This window comes from Silene latifolia, chromosome 3 (genome assembly GCF_048544455.1).
Source record: "Silene latifolia isolate original U9 population chromosome 3, ASM4854445v1, whole genome shotgun sequence".
In the NCBI taxonomy this organism is placed as follows: domain Eukaryota; kingdom Viridiplantae; phylum Streptophyta; class Magnoliopsida; order Caryophyllales; family Caryophyllaceae; genus Silene; species Silene latifolia.
This window is the reverse complement of record NC_133528.1, coordinates 17950486-17960043: the sequence shown is the minus strand read 5'-3', so window position 1 is coordinate 17960043 and position 9558 is coordinate 17950486. Positions and strand designations below refer to the sequence as shown.

Below are 9558 nucleotides of genomic sequence, written 5' to 3'. Positions count from 1 at the left end.
CTTTATTATTGGAATCATTAGTAGGTATAATTCTCTTAATCCCTTTTTAATTATTGTTAATTACTTTCATTTATTCATCATGTTTCATTTTGTTAGTATGATTGACAACCTTGCTAGCATGATCAACATGATAATGAGTGAGTAGTCACCTAGCTAGGGTTAATGGGTAATTAGGGAAAACCAACATGGGGAATGATTCATGCTTAAATTAATATGCTTTCATGGTTTATTTGCTTGCTTGTTATGATCTCAACTCATGCACATGTTATGTTTGATGAAATGTGAGCCTATGAATCCTTGCATTTTTTACCCATCACCTATCTTTTCAATGAGACTTGTAAGACATAAACCAACTCGAGTCTCATTAGACCATGCATGTTGTTGAGTAGGGAAGACTAAGTCGACTTGTAGGTGTTGTACAATCTAATCGATTCAGCTCCGGGACCCAAACTTTCATAGGATTGTAAGATATAACTCAACTCAATCCATCACAACAATAATTGCTTGCTTATAATTTGAGAACATGTTTGTATGATCAATTCCCATGATTCCCCTATGACCCCATGACACCCTAGTGCTTTTTATCAATTGTTTACAACCCTTTTAATTCATCTTGCTTGTTTAGTTGCATTGCTATTTAGTTTAGTGACCTTCTACATCAAAACCCCAATTGTGACACCCCTAAGACACCAGTAGTCGCAATAGAAATCTCATCTCAATTCCCGTCCCTTGGGATCCGACCTTTACTTGCCTCTTTACTAATTGTAGAGTTGTTTGTGAAGTTATAAATTGTGTTTTGGTCTAGGTGCTCCTAACGACAAGTTACCGAAAAGATTTATCACCGACCAAAAATGGCGCCGTTGCCGGGGACGGTGTTAACTTGATTTAGATTTTCTTATATTGTTATTAGTTGTGTCTTTCTTTGCCTTGGGGAAGTAAAACTCCTCAAGGTTTGTTCTAATTGTTTTCGAGTTGTTTGATATTTTGCATGTCTAGAAGGTCACAAGGTGACTTGTTACCTTCTGATCACGAAATTGAAAGAACTTTGACAACCAATAGAAGACTTGCTAGGAGAACTTTGAGAGGTATTGATGAGGTTGTAGATATCCAACCAACTATTGAGTTCATCAACCATTTTGCAAGAGAAGGTGAGGAGAACCCAACACAAAATCCAACACAAAATCAACCCACAATGCCTAAGTTTTCATCACATTCCGTACCCACCGAGGAGAACCTACCCAATGGTACTCCCACACCACAACATCTAATCGGAAATTTTATTGCCAAATCCGCATTTATCCAATTAGTCGAAAGAAGCCAATTTGGGGGGATGCCTAGTGAAGACCCTCATTCTCATATGGAAACCTTTTGTGACTATTGTGATGCGATTTCTCAAACCGGTGTAACTCAAGACCAAATTCGATGGGTCTTATTTCCTTTTTCTCTAATCGGAACCGCGAAACAATGGTTGAAAGCCCTCGATAAGGCTACTCTCGGAATTGATTCTTGGAAGAAGTTGGCTCTAGCTTTCTACAAAAAGTTCTATCCACCGGAAAAGACTAACATGCTAAGAGCTCAAATTACGGGTTTTAAGCAAAGGGATGAAGAATCTTTGTATGAAGCTTGGGAGCGGTTCAAAGGAATTTGTCGCTCATGTCCTCACCATGGACTTAGCGAGTGGTTCTTGGTACAACAATTTTGGAACGGTCTTTATGAAGATTCAAATAACATTCTCAACATGGGATCAAATGGAATGTTCACCAAAGTTGATGACAATCAAACTTGGAACAAAATCGAGGAAATGGCGGTCCATAACTCACAATATAGTAGACCTCGCAAGGCTACTAGAGGAAGAAAGCATGAAGTGGACTCCATTACTCAATTGGGTGCTCAACTTAGTGCTCACATTGATACCATCAATTTGAAGTTTGAAAAAGCTATGGCTAGACTTGAAGAAGCCTCAAAATCACCAAAGCATCATGTTAATGCCATGACGGCATCTTCATCAATCCCAAGTGGGATATGTGAGAATTGTGAACTTTGGGACATGACCAAAGTGAATGTAGGGGAACAAATGAACAAGTGAATGCTTTCCAAGCATACAAGAGTGGTACCCCTTATTCCAACTATTACAATGAAAACACCAAATTCCATCCAAATCTCTCATACAAAAGCCAAAATGTTCAAAACCCTCAAACAACATACACCCCACCTCCCATGAGAAACCAAAATCAAAGACCCTTTTACAACCAAAACCAAGGTTACCAAAATTAAACTCCATACAATCAACAAAATGACCAAGGTTTTGATGTTCAAAAATCGGTACTCCAAATGCAAAAGAATCAACAAGAATTTTTCACTCAAATGCAAAAAGATAGTCAAGCAAAGGAAATCACCATCAACAATATCCTAGCTCACACCAAAATGTTGGAAACCCAATTGACTCAACTAGCATCTTCAAGCCCACAAAGACAAAAAGGGCAATTACCACTTAAAAGTAATCCCCCAAGACATGAAACGGTTTGTGCCATTCACTTGAGGAGTAGTACAAGGTATGAAGCACCGAAGAAGCAAGTTGAGGATGAAGTTGTGGAAGCTAGTGACAAAGAAGAAATTGTGCAAAACTCCAAGGATGGAGAACCATCAAAAGAAGAAATTTCAAAGAAAAATGAAGACAAGGTCAAGGAGAAGGAGCCCATTGTGATTAGACTTCCATTTCCAAGTCGTCAAGCCAAGCCCAAATTTGATGACCAACTTGGAAAATTTATGGAAATTGTGAAGAATTTGGAAGTCTCAATTCCTTTCACGGAATTAATCAATCACGTGCCGGCCTATGCAAAATACATGAAAGACATCCTCACAAAGAAGAATTCGATCCGGAAGCTTGAGACTATCGCCTTCACTAAGGTGAGTAGTGCAATACTTCAAGGAAGTTCACCTCCAAAACTCAAAGATCCGGGAAGCTTCTCAATACCGTGTACCATTGGCGACACCACGATCAACAAAGCCTTATGTGATCTAGGGGCTAGTGTGAGTGTTATGCCGTACTCGGTGAGTAAAAGGTTGGGGATGGAGAGCTTAAATGCACCAATATCACACTCCAAATGGCCGATAGATCGACGAAGACACCATTAGGGATATGGGAAGATGTTCCCGTACGAGTTGGGAAATTTTTCATCTCGGTGGACTTTGTCATTGTTGACATGGAAAAAGACTCCAACATTCCAATCATCCTAGGAAGACCTTTCTTACACACCGCGGGTACGGTGATTGACCTGAAACATGGAGAGCTCACTCTAGAAGTGGGAGATGAGAGCATAACTTTCAATCTTGACAAGACCATGAGAGCTCCCCGTTTGCATGAACCATGTTTTATGATTGATCATTATAGCCGGAAGGATGATAGGAAGAAGTCGGAACTCCAATGGAAGAAGAAAATTGAAGATGCTCCATTCAAAGAGCAAGTGAATTGTAACAAAGAGAGCTTGAAAAGCTCATCAAAGTCAAGCAATGAAGAGGATGACCTCATTGGCCAAGACAAGAAAGTGGGAGAGTTGTCTCTATCAACTCAAGAGATCTTTAGTGATCAAGTAGATGAAGTTTGTGGTCTTTGGGACGATGAGTTTGAAGGGATTTTCAATCCCTATATTGGCAATGCTATCGATCAAGACCGACAACAAGGGCAAAGGTCTATCGAAGATCTTTATCATGATAATGAACAAGCTTTTGATTACTTCTTCAAGGTGTTGAGCAACATCAACAACACCTTGGACATGCCCCCATGACATCTCACTAAGGATGAGAGTTTGGTGGAGTCCTCCCTAAACCACCATTTGTAAATATTTCTAACTCCCTAACTCGCATTTTCAATTCTTATATTGCATTTTTGTCATTTTTGGATTTTTATACTTTGATCAAGATAATTATCATTTTTGAGAGAAGTAAGGGAGGGACTAATGATTTTAATTGATGTGTAGTGCTTTAGCTTAGTGTGGGGATAGCAATTGCCTAGGCTATTCATGCCTTAGTAGTGCCCCCACAATGAAGAACACGGGATTTTGAAGAATGAAAAAATGACACGGGATATGCAAGTACACGGATGGAACTGGATCCGGGTAAAAGGGGAAGAATCCGAGCGGTTTCTAGGGAATCCGCCCGTCTTCAGGCAATCCGGGCATATTTGTCAAAAGACGCCCGTCCTTCTGAGCTGAATTTTTGAAATTTTGGGACTGTTGATAAATCCGGGCGTCCTGCAAGAGAATCCGCCCGTTTTCAAAAAGACGCCCGTCCTGGAAGAAAAGACGCCCGTCTTTTTGGCTGAGAAAAACAAGAAAAATCACTGGAAAGGAATCCGCCCGTCTTCAGTAAAAGACGCCCGTCCCGCAGCTGACAATCCGAGCATCTTTGCTGAAAGACGCCCGTCTTTAGGCGAGAATTCCTGAGACCAAAACAGACAGAATCCGGCCGTCCCGAAGGAAAGACGCCCGTCTTCCCCCTGCAATTCAAATTTTTCGGGTCTTTTATAAACCCCTCCCACATTCATTTCTTCATTTCTTCATTTCTTCATTCAAAACACTACCCATAAACCCCATAACTCAAAAACCCTCATCCTCTCCATCACCAAAATAGAGGGAAGTGGTGATGAGTCCACTTCTAGTGAGGAAGATGATGATAATGATGATATGGTGGAAGATTAGCAAGCTTTGGAGGCTCCTACCCTCTCGAGGTTTGTTTACTTCTTTCCTTGTTTTATTTATTTATCTTGATCATAGTTGGAGTAGTCCTAGCACCATAGAGGACTAACACCTCGGCCCCATTGAGGTGTTCTTATTTCATTGTTCCCACTTTTGAAAATCCAAAATGACAAATTTAGTTTCATGCATTGCATTTTGTGTGCATGAACTACACCCAACCTTAGGACATTAGAAATAATGTCTAACTCGGTTTGGGGAAGTACATGCATACACAACGGGAGGTAATCTAAATTATCCTCTCCGTCATAAACAAAAACCCATGCATCATGTAGTGTAGATTAGTGTAGCTTGCATTTAGTGTAGAAATCATGCATCATGTTTGCATAATTTCCCATCATTTTGGCCATTGAGGACAATGCCCATATTAGTGTGGGGATGGGGAATTCTAACTTAACTTTTATTCAAAAATCCAAAAAAATTGAAAAATTTCGAAAAATCATAAAAATTTGAAAATTGAAAACCCAAAAACAAGTTCATTTCCTTTGTAGTATAGTCATGTATATATTGTTGTATATATTGTGTTTGTTCTACCCTTGTTCACATTGATCGACTACGCCACATCCGAGACATGAGGATATTGAAGACCGCATGGTATGATCTTTCCAATCTCCTTTTTCCTCTTTATGTTAATGACTATGTGGCTTTATTTTGATTGATGCGGTATAACAATGTGAACTTAGGACTTGCATTTAGTTTATATGTCATATTAGTTGGTAGAATCATATGCATTAGGATGTATATATGCTAGTTGCATCATGGCATGTAGTTGCATGTTAGAAAAATTTTGTGAAACCGTCTACTTGGGAAGCTTGACAAGTGTATATAGGCCCTAGTAGATGCTTTTTCTTCTTAAAACTTTGCTTGTTAGAATACTTGTAAAACACCCTAGGATGTGTCATGCTAGTATCCTTTGACCCATGGATCAAGGCCTAGTCAAGAGTACCTTGTGGTGTGATAACTTCTTGGTTACCGTTTATTCCAAGGTGACCCTTGAAACCATGCATCCATCCATCCATCATCCATGTTCTACCACATTTTTGTTATTAAAGGGAATGGGTACAAAAAGAAATCAATTTGAGTTCAATGAAGTGAAAAGTGAAAGAAAGTTTGCAAAAAAAATGCATCAAATGAAAAGAGGAGCAAAAATAGAACTCCTAAAGTTTCAAATATAAGGCACCCTCACTACTAATTGGGGTGACTTTGAAAATGTTCAAAAGAAATGCAAAGAAATGCAAAAAGTTGTCAAGTATTGAAATGCCAAAAATCAAAAGAAATGGCAAGAAAGTGTTCTCAAATGTTATATGCCACAAGAAATTGGGGGGAAAAACAAAAGCAAACTCCCAAAGTGAAACTCAAATTCTATCGATCCCTTTATCCATCGTATCCATTTTTGTGCATGGTAGAGAGGGGACGACCCTTCTTCTTGTCTAGGCAAGAGGGGGAATTCCGCGATCCTCCAGTGTTTCTAACACCATAGGGAGTCTACTCTTGACAAAAGCATTTAACGATTGAGGACAAAGGTACCCTAGCTTGACACAATTTGGAGGTGATTTATTGGTATCCTTCTAGGCTTAGTAGTTTGAAGAAATTGCATCTATGAAGGAGTGTGTACCCTTGAATTGCTTCCCTTGTAGATAATTTCCGCCACTTAGATGAGGAAAGTGGCTATTCTTTTGTAGATGCATCCATTACTTGATTTTGTGTGCTTAATGTTTGGATGTGTCGCCATTTTGGCAAGACCCACCTTGCCTTGCAAGAAGGCATCTTACCTCATGGTTGTCTTGTTGTGAGTTGAAGCGGTGGAGTGAGACCCGCTAATTGTCTCATATCGGCTATGTTATTAGGTTAGTTTAAATAATGGTCCTAGTCTTTCTCACCTCTTTACTCGGGACGAGCAAAGGTTCGGTTTGGAGATATTTGATGTGACCATAATTAGAGCATATTTAGTCCCCGAATTAGCCTTGTTCCCATGCTTTTTAGTGCATATTTGGGTCATTTATTGTCTTTAGTTCTTTATTTTGCATATTCTTTGAGGTTTTGTGTCCTTGGTAGGAAAGGAGTGCAAACCTTGCATTTTCATGGCAAAATGAGACTAAATTGATTGAATTCAATGACCAAGCATCAAGGAGAGACAAGATTAGAAGGCCTTTGTACATACTATAGTAAATGGGAAATGATGAGAAAAGATCCTTGCATCCCCGAGGAAATCCCCAAGGATTTTATGAAGAAAAAGGAAGAAAAGAAGAAGAAACAAGACTGCACAGCAATCCGTGCGTCTTCCCTAGAAGACGCCCGTCTCCACCACCACAATCCGAGCGTCTTCACACCAAGACGCCCGGGCAGCAGCTCCAGAAGACGCCCGTCTTCTCCCCAAGACGCCCGGGCAGAAACTCCTGAATCCGCCCGTCCCGTGCTGAAGACGCCCGGATTCCAAGGCAGTCCAATTTCGTTTCTTCAAGCTTCAAGAAAGATGCCCATCCTTCCAAAAATACCGGCGTTTCCTTAAGTAGGGACTTAATCGTCATTTAAGCCCTTAGTTAACCCTAATTCCTACACCTAATCCCCACTATAAATACCCCATTAGTCTAATTAGAAGAGCATGTTCTTCTTAGCAATCTTTAGTGTAGTCAATATCAATCAAATCTCTCTTTAATCTTGTAATCAACATTTAATCAAGTTTTATTTCCCTAATCTCTCTCTTGTTCATCCTTTATTTTGGGTAATTGAAGATTATTTGGGTTATTATTGGGAGATTGACAACCTCTCAATCAAGCATCAAGTACTTCTTTTATTCTTTGCTTTATTATTGGAATCATTAGTAGGTATAATTCTCTTAATCCCTTTTTAATTATTGTTAATTACTTTCATTTATTCATCATGTTTCACTTTGTTAGTATGATTGACAACCTTGCTAGCATGATCAACATGATAATGAGTGAGTAGTCACCTAGCTAGGGTTAATGGGTAATTAGGGGAAACCAACATGGGGAATGATTCATGCTTAAATTAATATGCTTTCATGGTTTATTTGCTTGCTTGTTATGATCTCAACTCATGCACATGTTATGTTTGATGAAATGTGAGCCTATGAATCCTTGCATTTTTTACCCATCACCTATCTTTTCAATGAGACTTGTAAGACATAAACCAACTCGAATCTCATTAGACCATGCATGTTGTTGAGTAGGGAAGACTAAGTCGACTTGTAGGTGTTGTACAATCTAATCGATTCGGCTCCGGGACCCAAACTTTCCTAGGATTGTAAGATATAACCCAACTCAATCCATCACAACAATAATTGCTTGCTTATAATTTTAGAACATGTTTGTATGATCAATTCCCATGATTCCCCTATGACCCCATGACACCCTAGTGCTTTTTATCAATTGTTTACAACCCTTTTAATTCATCTTGCTTGTTTACTTGTATTGTTATTTAGTTTAGTGACCTTCTACATCAAAACCCCAATTGTGACACCCCTAAGACACCACTAGTCGCAATAGAAATCTCATCTCAATTCCCGTCCCTTGGGATCCGACCTTTACTTGCCTCTTTACTAATTGTAGAGTTGTTTGTGAAGTTATAAATTGTGTTTTGGTCTAGGTGCTCCTAACGACAAGTTACCGAAAAGATTTATCACCGACCAGAATTACAAAATAGTTCAAATATTGATAAATTTAAATCGAGATCTTAAATATCACTACTGAATGACTAACTAATCCCGTGAACATTCGTTCTTCAACTCATCTAGTTATCTGAATATGGCTCCTGGACAAGCATATATATTCCGTAATAATAATAATATATTTCCTTAACACGATGTTGTAACGGAGGCGTCCCGTTACCCAAACGGTTAATTGATAAGGCGATAACAACAATAAATAACGAATGTAAATAAAGTCGACACAAAGATTTACGTGGTTCACCAGTAAAATAACTGGCTACGTCCACCCTGCGAGGAGATCAAATTTCACTACAGTGGAGAAAATAGTACAGCAATAGACCGGTACAGACGCGCTCAATATGAGCCAAAAGTATACCCTATTCTACCAACAATTATAGTAGTCTCAAAGGAACAAAATAGACTACCCAATAAGACGAAGGACAAATAATCTTGAGGCCTACCAAGATCTGAACAAACTCCTCCGATCTTCAAAGACAGACGAACAACAATAATAGAGCCCGGAACAAACTGAGTTTTCTTCTTCAAAAGGAATCTCACAAATCGACCCTCTTTATTGTCCTCTCAAATCTCTCTTTTAATTAACTTAGAATAATACTTCGGTCTTTATATATTTATTCCACCCAAGATAAAATATCTAGATTAAGAAAAAATAAACTAATAAGGAAAATTAATAATTAATTAACTTCCTAAAACAAATTACCCGTACCCAACACTAATATAGGAGACCAAAAAGACTAAAACCCAAGTAGGACTCACGCTCACTAATTCTCAAGAAACAAATAAGAAAGTCACGTAGCATTACGCCGGCAATATTCCAACGTGCTGAACAGATACGCGCGCGACTCGCAAACCCGCAAACACTCGCGCAATGCTAACAGTTTCCTTTCTTCTTGTTTCACTTTTCGGTCTACCACTCTTCTTGCTTCTCCGTCTTCGACACAAATTCAAGGCACAAATTTCTAACAAATTTCCACCTTGACTTGAATTATCGAAACACGAAACACACATAGAAGAAACAAACCCAAAGCAGCTTCAGCAGAGTTGATCCTCAAGTCACTACCTGTCCCGATAGTCTCCACTTTGACTTGAACACAACTCCCAAACGGACAAACAAATCAA

At 39.1% G+C, this 9558-nt stretch overlaps 1 non-coding gene across 1 annotated transcript; it reads right to left on the bottom strand.

Annotated features, from left to right (window-relative positions):
- Nucleotides 1-1564: 1564 nt before the first annotated feature.
- On the bottom strand, nt 1565-1671 carry LOC141650640 (small nucleolar RNA R71). Its single transcript, XR_012546661.1, has one exon. It is a non-coding gene; the product is annotated as a small nucleolar RNA R71 (small nucleolar RNA).
- Between the last annotated feature and the right edge of the window lie 7887 nt (nt 1672-9558).